The following is an 11,981-nucleotide window of genomic DNA, read 5'->3' on the forward strand; positions in this document are numbered from 1 at the left end:
CAGGCATCTCCTGTAATCCTCTTCCCCGAACCCCCCAATTCAGGCTCAGAGAAGTGATTTCTCCACACTCTGTCCTGCCCTGTAGGAGATGGGAGTAGAAAAAAGCATGGGATGGAATGAGAGGGAACGTCGTGCGAGTGTGGGAAGTGCTGCCAATTAGGGCACTCAATGTCCATATATTCAATAAGCATCGTTAACTGTACCTGGACAAGGCTGCAAAATTTGTCTTGTGCTGATTGATTATTTTTTTTTGCTGGTTTGCTGAAAATCTAACGGGATCCTCGCCCAAGGAGTTGGACAGCCCTGATTGAGTGTCTGCTCTGTTGGATAGAAGCCCTTTCTGTTTGGTTTCCAGCAAATTTTTCTGTGTCCAAGCCAAATCCTGGGTCTTATATTGAAAAAGACAGTAAAATACAAGTCTTCTGTATCCCCTGTGTCGATCTTGTGTGGATCTGTGTGCAGGTCCTGCATCTGCATCCCCATTCCCTGCCTTCAATGCAGGCAGACTGATCTGCTATGCTACGCTCATATGCTTTTTGTTTTTTCTGTCTTTTTTGGGGGACCAGGGGGTTGGGAGGGAGCATGGCAGCACCCCAGGGATTTCAGACAGAAAGCACTATCCTTTCCCCCTGGATTTCTGGAAGCCATTGGCAATGGTAATCTGCCTTGTAACGTATGTCAGAGGGAGGGGACACCCGAAGATGGGGAATTATTCTGTTGTGTGAGAATAAGCAGGTAGACAGAAGAGAGCCACTAGCAATGGCCCCACTAGAAGAAAGCCAACAGATGCTCAGTCTTTATTAGACACCAAAAACTTCCCAGGGAAACTTGTCCTTGGGGACACAAGCCAGGTTTAACTGGTTTCTCCACTTGGGGAGCTGTTCCTTCATATCACATACATAATTACCTTTACTCTGACAGGGAAAAATGTCTCCGAGATGAATTATTCTGTTGCAGCAATGCTCAGGGCTGTTGTTATCCTGAACCCAGACCATTTTCGAGTCAGTCTCCACTCAGTGGGAACTGTTTCACTACCACAGAGCAAACTCTGCATTTCAAGGACAGCCCTGGGCCTCAGAGAAAGGACTTGCCCAGAAATTTGAAGAAGTGCTGGGCCCTTGCAGGTTGGAGAGGGACCATCTGGGTTGCACTCAGTGAGGTGCTTTGGAAGCCTGTCTTGTAGCTGTGCCTTGGTTTCTCCATCCTGATGATGTGTGAAAAGCAGATTAGCTCTGCAGATTGTTGTGACAGTCAGTAGTGCAAACGCTTTCAAAATCCTTCGGTGAAACAGAGAATATAAGTTTAAGAACTAATTGTGTTGCTGCCACACAGACACATCAGTGTTCAGGCAGTCCACAGAAAGCATATGCAAGCCCTGGCTCAGATTTAGGGCAGAGAACCAGGCCCCTGCTGACACCTGAAAGGGCAGGTTGCTGTGTGCTTGGGTGTTTGTTGGGTGCCACACTGTGCAGCCAGCTGCTGCTCCTCTGCAGAGAGACCCCGAAACTCCCGGCTGTCTGCAGCCCCCATGACATGGAGTGCCAGAGTTATTCTTGTCTTCGTGATGGATGGATGCGGTATTTGCTGTCCGGATAACCCCCTCCAATCACCATTTCCTTGTTCTCCTGGACGCTGCTTTATTTTTTTCCAGCATGAAAGGTGATCGGATAGAGAATGTGAATGGCGTGAATGTTGTGCTGGGCAAGGAGAGATGATGAATGGGACGTGTAGCTGAAGGGTAGTCAGACCTTGACCACCTTATGGAGCAGCAACTGCTTTTTCCCTTTTCCTTGAGTTTCTGCTGGGACACATAGGAATCCTTTGGTCTTGTGGTGCAGTGAGACCTGACTGCTGGAATAAATGATAGATAGAAAAGTGATGGTGGAGGGGTGGCACGGTTTTATCCAGCTTGTTTCTTGCCTCTCTGAGACCCAGCTGGGTTTTCCTTCAGCCTTGCAGATGCAGCTATGAAAGCAATGTGACTACTTCTGTATTGTGGTGAAATAAGGATAACAATAAATACTATCGCTGTTGAAATTCTTAGAAAATTTACCAGTGACTGTGTAAGGGCAGAGATGCCTCCCTGAATAGCTACGTCTGCCTCTGTGCACTACGTTCAGTCGATGCAGTAATTATTGAGTGAGACTAAAAATTGCAGAAAGGGGTAATGTAATCTCGTGCTGTTAATATTTTTTTTTTAGCATTTAACGTACGCCTGTTTTCTGTGGCTGTTTGGTTCTCCATAGGGATAGGGCAGAGGGTGGATTAGCACTGATAGAAGGGGTTGTTTCCTGCGTTCTGGGCAATGCCTGTTTATGTAGATGGATTTTTTTGCTATGAAATGCCTGTTCTGTACAATAATCCTTCTTAAAGCGAGACCCTTTTAGAGGTACAGTATGGAGAAAAGGATTGTACATAGCAAATGATATCATGGTTACCAGCCACACAGATAAATTACTGAGTTTTGTCCTCTTGGTGCAGGCAGGCTGTCTGAAAAAGTGTTTGAAGGCAGCCTGGTTCTGATTTATAATCAGGCTTCCTAGAGAACAAATAAAAGCTAAATGGGAACGATGGAAATTACTCAAGGGAGAATCCAAGCTGGATAATCGGCTTTCACACTCCCTCTCCACCACCCTCGAAGCCAAACTTGCAAACATCTTTCAATGACTTCAGGGCTGAACAACATTGTCCCACTGGTTCTTTTTATACAAATAATTACCCATGACCCATCTAGAGCTGTGTGAATCCAGGGATACCAGAGCTTTTTGCAAATATTGATGAATGAAGTGCAATTGTTCCCCCATCCCTGAGCAGTGGGTAGCCATTCCACCAGTTCCATGGTCATTTTGAAATCCCCCCTTGTTGCTGTTTGGGTTGGGTGGGAGATGGCTTTTTCCCCCCATACACAAGAATTTCCAGGAGTTGAAAAAGACTCCAATTCCAAATGAGCACATAAAATTCAGAACCTGAAACATGAAAAATAACGCATCAAAATAAACTTTTTAAACCTCTATTTTTCATAGCCGTTTGCTGTATAAATGCCTGAGATGTCTGAGACTAAATTGTGTTGAGTGAAGCACCCTGCAATTTGAAAATGTCAAACCAGTCCTTTTCTCAGATGTTGCCTGGCTTGTTGCAACTGGCCCAGTTTAGCAAAATTTGCACTTTTGATGAATACGCGTTTTGAGGATGGGAAAAAGGTGCAACTCAGGTCATCAGAAAGTGTTTGATCGGCTCTAGTTTGTTCTATCAGAGCTGTTGGCTTTGCAGAACAGCAAAGTGACAGAGAGACATCCCAGCTCCTCCTGCTCTGAAAAACAAGCAGAGCAACAATCCTGGGCTGTATTCTCTGCCTGCTCAAGTAAAATGTCTCTTTGCTGTCGAAGGTGCAATTGGCCAAAGTACACACCACTGACCTGACTATTTACTTGCCTACCTGGGAGCAACGTCAGGCCAATACCGACAACTGGAAAATCCCACATGCTGGCAGGCGGCTGGGCTGCTGGGGTTATACCTGGACATAGAAAATGGTAAATGCATGCCAGTGTAGGGGGATGCCTTGTCCTTGCCCAGAACGGTCCCTGTGCCATGTGGGAGCGTGTTGTTATTTAATTATATGGCACTTCTTGGCAGAAGAATAAAATTGATTGCTTTTCTTCATAGCTCTGTAACTGTACATAATAGGGAGGGTGCTGAGAACATATACATGGGTACTTTAACTGTATTCTGAGTCTTTGGTAGATTAACTAGCAGCTCAGCCTGCTCGTACAAATTTAGCTCCATTTACCCCCTTCTGCATCTACCCTCCAGGTCGGAGGCAGCCTAGAGCCCACACTGAAGAAGCTCTTGCCCAGGAGCCACATGTGTTTCAGAGGAAAGAACAGTGGCTGTAGCCTTTCTGGAGGAAAGAGGGATGTCCTTTGCCCCTGAGATAAACCCATGCCTTTTCATGCTGGGCATCCAGAGTAGAAGTCCAGAAGCCCGCAGGTGATGCTCAAGCCCATCAGTAGGGACTGTTCAGCCTGAGGAAGAGGAAGACTGAGGCCCACAACCACCTCCTCACCAGTGGAAGTCCTTTACTACCCCATCTCTCATTCCACATCCCTTTGACCCTGGTGTGGTTACAGGACAAAAGACCTTTCTTCAACATCTGGGAGCAATTAGAGAAAAATCCGGTACCTTTCCCCATGTCAACAAATGCAGTGGGCGAAAAGGGACAGTAAGAAATTGAGCAAGGAAAGGTAGACCACAGGTTGGGAGTCCACCTCCCAGCAAATACAGAACAGATAATGCTAAATAAAACTATTTTATAATATGACGTAACATGTTTGATCCAAAGTCACAGTACTCCTGCTTTTCAGACAGCTGTTTCTCTTGCAATTATTTTTCTATGTCAATGACTTTTTGGTCCATGGGGTTCAGCCACCTCTCCCATGCACGTGCCAAACTCGCATTAACTCCCCGGGAAGTTGTGCGTGTGCATCGAGAGGAGAACAGATCCCCTTTTTATTTGCAGGAAGGGTTTGCGTGTGATTTATGAGCCCGAAGAAGGAGCATGGAATACCACAGTGCCAAATTAAGGCACGCCCAGCAAACGAAAGGACAAGGTGAAGTCCAGGAGCCTTCAGAATTAATTACTGGAACAACAGAGCCGATGTGAAGTGATGTGAGCTCACGGTAGCCGCTCCAGCCAGCTTCAGGTGCAAAGGTATATTTGTTCATGGCTCAGGGTTTTCGTCTCGGTGCTGACAGGGTGATAATTCAGTCCTATAAAGCAGCAAATTATCACTGCCGCCTTAGCATTAATTTCCCTCCCCAACAGACACCATAAAAAAATGAATGCTTTCTCCTCAAGGCCTCGGTGCGGAGAATTTCCCATGGCAGGCCATGAGTTACAACTCTATCTCCAAAGACATCCTGTAAATAACATGTCAGGATCTTAATTTATTAAATAAATCTAATAGCTTACCCAATCCATAACACACAGTATCTTCAATGCTCCTTCTAAAAAGGGTGTCAGTGCCTGCCTCTCTTTTGAGGCATGTGCTGAGTGCATCGCATAGGCACAGATATAATTATCCCTACCTTCCCCACCTATATAAAGCAAAACGTGTGTGTGCAAGTGTCTGAAGTATGCACAGGGCTGTGGAGAGGGTGCCGGAGTATATGTAGGCCAGACCTGATGTTTTCTGTACTCCAGGAGAGCCCCTGTCCCCACAGCTCCATTAATAGGTACAATTTCTCACGCCGACTGGTTGCCTGAGGGCCTGCCACTAACTGCACAGATCAAACTGGAGACTATCGTGCGCCCACACGGGCTCTCTGATGCCCTGTGAAGTCCGGATGACTCATTTCAAGCTTGTTCCTTTTGGAGAGAGGGAGCGAGCATTACCAAGTATTGCTGTATCTGTCCCTCTTTCTTTCTATTTGGGAACCTTCATACTTCAAACTACATCTGCTGTACGCAGGTATTTTTGTGCATATGACGTTTTCCCCCTCTTGCACCGTGCAATAATTCATGCTAGCCCAAAGCCATGATGAAACCCATCCACAGGCATGCTGGAGCGAGAAGGATGCTCGGGCTGGACATCATTTTGTCCTGGCTTTGGAGGGAGCTTGTTCCTGTCTCAGAGCTGAGGCTGGGGCAAGGGCAGATTCGAGGCTGCTGCCGTGGTCCTTGGGGCTGGCAGAGCCTCCCCAGCCCCTTCCTCGGGGAGGGTGTCTCATGGGCCTCGGTTTCCGCCTTGACTCCAGCTGTTCGGTTTTATGGAGATGCCTTCAGTTGACAGTGGTGGTATTTGGGAAGTTCATCCCTTTGCTCTGAGGCTGCTTGAGGTTTTTGTGTGTGCCCTTGAAAGAGAAATACCCTGAAGCCGCAAGAGGTCTTGTCCTCCAGCTGCGTGGGGACACTGTAAGGTGGCAACAGGCTTGTGTGCGCGCGGGAGAGGGTTTTGAAAAATTTAATTTTACAAGAAAATGCTGAACTGCTAGCGAATATAATAATTAATCCTGAAAGATCTGCTGGAGCCCTGTGGTGTGTTTGCTTCTGCTCTAATTCATACCGAAAGGGGGAAATTCTGCAAGGATTGTTTTCATTTCTGGCAAGATAACGTCCCCGCTTCGTCTTTTCCTTTTTGATTAATGTAAAAGAGCAAAAGAAAATTAACTTGTTACTGGACTAATTTAGTGGGTGTTTCACCACGGAGCACATTTTGATTGCTGAGTATTGCGCTGCTGTATGAGAGACCCATAGGGGACATGGCAGGGTTTCCTGACTTACTGCTATTTTGGGCGTTGCCAGTTTGATAGGACCTCCAGTTTTTGTTGGTTTGCATTTTGGTTTGGTTTTTTTTCCTTTTAAAGCTGGGGGGAAGGGATGGAAAGGAAAGAAAAAGCCTCAGTCAGAAAGAGGCTTTGTATTCCTGGTTTTCCTGGTCTGGATTCAAGTGACATTTTCTGCTGAATCCATTACCATTAGTCCATACAAGTGACACGCCAGACCCCTTTGTCCTTCAAAGGCTGGAGCAGCTTTCCCCTTTTGCATGGGGAGGGGTGCCACAGAACCAAGCCAAACCGCATCCCATCTCTGATAAACTTCATAATTAGCTTCCCTAATAAAGCACGTAATCTGAATACACGCTTTTACTAATTGCAACAGGAAGTTTATGTCAGGGCAGTTTGCCTACTGCTGCGCCCGGAGCTCCCCGTGGGCCCTGGGAACCGATACCCACTGGCCCCGCATCCCGACCAGAGCCCCGGGCTTCAATTAGCCCCAGCAATTCAGAACGAAAACAATTCTCCATTTTCTCATTAAAAGATGAAAGAGGAGATCCTTCATTCCCCTCCCCAATATTTTTTTTTTTAAACACCGAGTGATAATTTTGCACCGCGAAGAAGCTGCTCCTCTTTCATGGCCCCTGATTAGGAAAGACAATGGGATTAGTTCAAACTGAGTTGAGAGGCCTTGGTGACTCCTTTGCTGGCTAAATTGCGGACGAGGGTGGATAATGGGAGATTGATTAGGGTTAATAGACTTATTTTTACAGGTCACGCCGCACAGCACTCTGGGTTGTGGTGCTCCAACACATATTATTGCAAGCCATAAATCAAGTGGCTTGGAGGGACTTCAGGGCTCCCTCCCTCCGAATTGTTGGTGAACAATTGACTTTTGTCTCCCTGTTGCTAGTGCTACCGCTTCTGCCCCCCGTCTTTTGGCAGGGCCTGATCCTGGGGGGGCTCAGCACCTCCTCCCCAATGGCCAAGCACCTTGCAGAGTTGCGGAGAGGAGCCTGGTGCTCAGACACGCTAAGCACTCCACAGGATCTGGCCCCTAAAGGGCTTGATTTGGACAGAGGGGGGAGTAGGGAAGAGGGGCTGAGCTTTTTAAAGTGTGTTTTGTGAGTTTTATGCTTGGGGATGAATGGGAACCTTAAAACCAGCTCTGTGGGACTCCCAGGTTTGTTTTCTCTCATTTCTAAGGTTACTGAGCTTGTTCCAGCAGCTGGAACAACCGCGCGGGGCTGTCAGTCCCGTTTGTGCTCCATCAAAACGCCTCCAGCCAGAAGGTTTCCAAAGCGGTGGAGGGGGAAAGAGTGGCGAGGGGGGCAACGAATTCCCACAAGGTTTTCAGGCTGTTTTGGCTCCAGCGTCTGAACGTGACCAGAGACAGCACATGAAGAGTCAACGCTGCTTGTAACCCAATGGGAGCTCTGCTTAAATTTCAATGCCAGGTCAATGTTAAGCGGGGTTATTTGTATATATTGGATATTGCACATGTATAATTTTCATTTAGAGAAGCCCAAAAGGAATGTTTTCTAACAGGTGGGGAAGGTAGGAAAAGCTTATTCTGTGAAATGCATAGCAGGGTTTCTTTCAAGCAGGGTAAGACTCTGGTCTGTCTTACACCAGGAGAAATCTCTGCTGCCTTGCTGGAGTTTCATGCTTTTACAAAATGTGAGCTATTCTAGTTTTATGTCATTGTACCTTGATCCCAAATGGGAGATCTCATTTTCTGCAATGGGCACTAGTTCAAAGCACGTTATATTATTCCAATGCAATTCATGCTACAACAAACTGCAATAAAAATCCCCTCCGACAGCATGCCACGGTGTTACAAGTGATTGCTGCCATAAGCCATATCATTAAGTGCCAGAACTGTGGTAAGTACTAGAGCTAGCTGGAGATTTTTCCACTGGAATAATTATCTAAAGCAAAGTGTCCTGTTTGCAAAATCAAAATTTTCCATGGGGAAATGCACACTTCTGCTATTTTCCTCCCTTTCTGCCTTTCGCTGCTTCCTACACAGGCACCATCACATCAGATATTTTCAATTATTGTTTTCCTGAGAAAAAAGATTAGTTTTGCTGGATTTCAGAAAACTCTGCACCTATGCATGTGCCATACAGCGTGACCCTTCACGGTCCAAATGCCACGGCATGCGGGATGCTGTGGGCAATGCCCCTTGACTTCAGACGGACACCGCTGCTCCCTCAGCACTGTCGGCACAGGACACACCAGTGCAGTCACTGGTAATGCTCACAGCTCTGTGGCCACTGGAGCACACACAAAACAGAATCAGCTGGTGGTCCAGCCCGGGGCTGCAGCAAGATGCCCTCGTTCAGGGTGGCAGGCAGTAAAAGCAGTATGTTCTTTCCAGAGAAAACGCTGACATGTTCTCTAGGTATTTCTGGCTAGAGATTAAATAGAGCAAAGAGTTAAAACTCCTTAGCATTTCTAAAGGGCTGACTGCTGCAGTGTGAATGTGCTACGTGAGAATTGCCCTGTGATGATCTGATCTTTTCTATTCTGCTTTTCCAGGCTTTCTCCGCTTTCTGCACCTTGCAATGTGCACGCTGATTGAAGCTTCACGGAGATTTTTTTGGCTATGCAAGGATATGTGGAGGCTTTGTGAAAATTATCTTCTCCAAAGAGGATGTAGGATTAATTCTAGCATGGATCAGGTGTCATGCACTTGCATGGATTTGAAAACAAAAGCAGGCAGAAATAAATGTCAGTGCAGTAACCAGCTGGTGTACGGGGATGTGCTAACCTGCGATTGTGGGATCTTTGTTGTCACTGTAATCCTAACAAATGTATTACTAGCTTGTAGCACCTTTTGTCCAAAGATGATAAAGTACTTCACCAAGAAAATGCCTTGGAATACTCCAGAGAGTTGTCTCTCTATATAACTGATATCTGCATTTGTGAATCTGAGTCAGCAAGCAGTTAAATGATGTGCCTGGGATCATCTAGTAGATCAGTGGCAAAGGTCTTAGAGTTCAAAGCTGCTCCACTCCCTCGATGGGTCTGGCAACATCAAGGGCTTCAGTGCAGACAGATGAGTGTAAAGCAATTAGAAATCCGCTTCCTAAACTAAGGCACAGTTTGCATCATAAAAATGTTGGTCATCTTGCCAAAGGCATTTGCCACGCCACGCTTTGCAACATCAAATGTATCTGTCCTGAGAACACGCAAATGTCTGTCCAGCAGAAACCGCTCAAAGGCATGTAAATACAACACACAGAACAAAAGGAGATCTTAATCCCAGTATTGCACCATGCATTAGGAAACACCAGTGTGATCTGTGGGAGGAACAAGTTAAATTCTGATTGCGGAGTTACTGCAGCCTGCCCTGGGGTTGGGTAAGCTGCGGTGTTTTCTGCAGCCGGGATTGCAGCATGGAAGGCACATCCTGAGCTTGACTAACAAGGTGCTTACTTATGCATGGGGTAATTGGGAGCAGCCTTTTTCTTGTGGGTTTCCATCCCCTCTCTTGGACAGAGGCTTTAACTGCTCTGCCACTGTGCTCTCCCCAGCACCCCTTCAAATACGGAGTCACCTACAAATATACCTCGTCACGAGCACTCCTGATGAGCCTCTCGTTTCCAAAAAGGTCCTTGCAAACATTTCATTCCTGTGAATGTTTGCAAAAATGGACCGAATGGTTCCCAATGCTGCTGGAATATGTTTGCATTTCTTTATGCAAATTGAGAACAGCAAATAATTTTTGGCAGTCTTGCCCTGGCTCACAGAGTAAAGTAACAACAGAGCGTAGGTGAAGTCGATGACAACTTTATAACAACCACCAAATCCAGGCAGATCAAGCAAGTGTATCACATGTTATGTCTTCACTACAAAAGGAGAGGTGTTTTTACATGGAGATAATTAACTGGGGGTATCCACCTTGGTGTACATTGTGAGCAGCGATAAGATAGTGTTACCTAGATGTGACTGGCTGGCTTTATTTTTACTAGGTATATCTAGGCAAAATCTATAATTCTTTGTCTAGACAATGATCTCACAACAAGAGAATGAACTTTAATTAGCTGTTTTGATGGAAAAAACCTTTTGTGTAATGGAGACAAAGCCAGAGCACTTATGAGCAACCCTACAATAACAAACCTGTATGTGCATAAACACAGCAGATAGGGAAGGGGGGGCAACAGCAAGAGGATTTCATTTCAAAGTGTCAAGCAGTTATTGCAGATGCTGGCAAGCACCTGCTGTCATAACAGGGTCAAAGGCAAAATTTGCACCTCTCTACCCACAGCTGGTCTTAGAAGAAGGAAGGACAGGGAGTATTCCTCTGCATGAGCCCCGCTCATTGCACCTTTGGAAGGTCCCAAGCGGGGCAATGGTAAGAGGTGACTGAAAAAGCCACATGGCCACGTGTTTAAAGACCTGTCAGGGGCTGCGGTAGTAAGGTGCTGTTGGGGAAGGGAAAAGCTTTAGGTCATCCCTGGCATCCTTGCAAGACAACGAGGGGCCCAAACCTCTGCCCTTCCTGTGATCATGGGCACTGAAATGCTATGGTTAAGTATGCTTTATCCTCTTTAAAAAAAAAATCTGGATTTTTAGGCTGTTTCTGCACAGGGTGCAAACTTGCTTACACAGCTGCCTTCTCCAGCTGCCTGCTACAGACCCTTTAGAGGTTATCCATGGACCCCCTGGCACAGAAGCGCTGAGCATGTTATGTGATGCTCAATAACTGATGTCATACGAAGGCAGGCTACGTAATCCAACAGGTTGGACTCCTGTTTTCACAGCCCAGCTGTGTTGGAAACATGAGTTCTGTTGAGCGCAAGTAGCACCTAGCAAAGAAAAGCAATGCTCTGGAAGCATCTTTGTTTTCCTTTTCCTTTGTGCAAGAAAGAGGAGGAGAATAGCACAAGGTGTTGGCTGTTCAGTACAACTCCAGCTCTTGATTTTGCACCATAATGAGGTCCAGGTTGATAAAAATCAGTCTTGTTTGGGTGAAATATAAGAAGTCCTGGTGCTTGATAAGATCTCGGTGAGGCTGATATTATTTGATGTTTATGTTCCAGTACTGACCAGAGTCATCCCTGGATGCAGACTCTCAGCCTTATACAGAGATAGAGCAAGAAGCATCCTCCGGACTGAACGTCTCACAGCTCTGGTGCTGTAACTCTTTCTGCAGCATTGGTGTTTTCTCACAGCCGCTTCTCCCACTCCTCTGCTGCTGCCTGTGAATGTGCATGCTCAGCGTGCCCACCACGCCGGGGAGGGTGCAGGAGGGGGCACGGCGGGGAGAGCACGGCAAGCAGAGTGTTCTCTGCTGACAACTGGCAAGAAAGTGCAAAAATAAGCAAATCTGAAAAGCGAGTGTCTCGTGTGATTAGCAGTGCTTTGCATATGGATGAGAAGCTAAGCTGAAGCAGTTCTGCTCTGGAAATGGCTTTACGCGCTGCTGGTGCCAGCCCGAGGCACAGAAATGGCTGCGTTTCTTCCCAGCACCGTCACCGTAGTTCCCCCCTGAGTTCGCGAACAGGGGCTCTGGCTATAGCACTTTCCAGATGGCTCAGACTCTGCCACCGCACCCTGAGCTGAAAAGTGCTGGGAAAGAGTCTGAGCCGGGGCTGAGGTTATGCCCATGTGTGCTGGTTTTGGCTGGGGTAGAGTTAATTTTCTTCATAGTAGCTAGTACGGGGCTGTGTTTTGGGTTTGTGCTGGAAACAGTGTTG

The sequence above is a fragment of the Gavia stellata genome, chromosome 22, assembly GCF_030936135.1.
Source record: "Gavia stellata isolate bGavSte3 chromosome 22, bGavSte3.hap2, whole genome shotgun sequence".
NCBI classification, from domain to species: domain Eukaryota; kingdom Metazoa; phylum Chordata; class Aves; order Gaviiformes; family Gaviidae; genus Gavia; species Gavia stellata.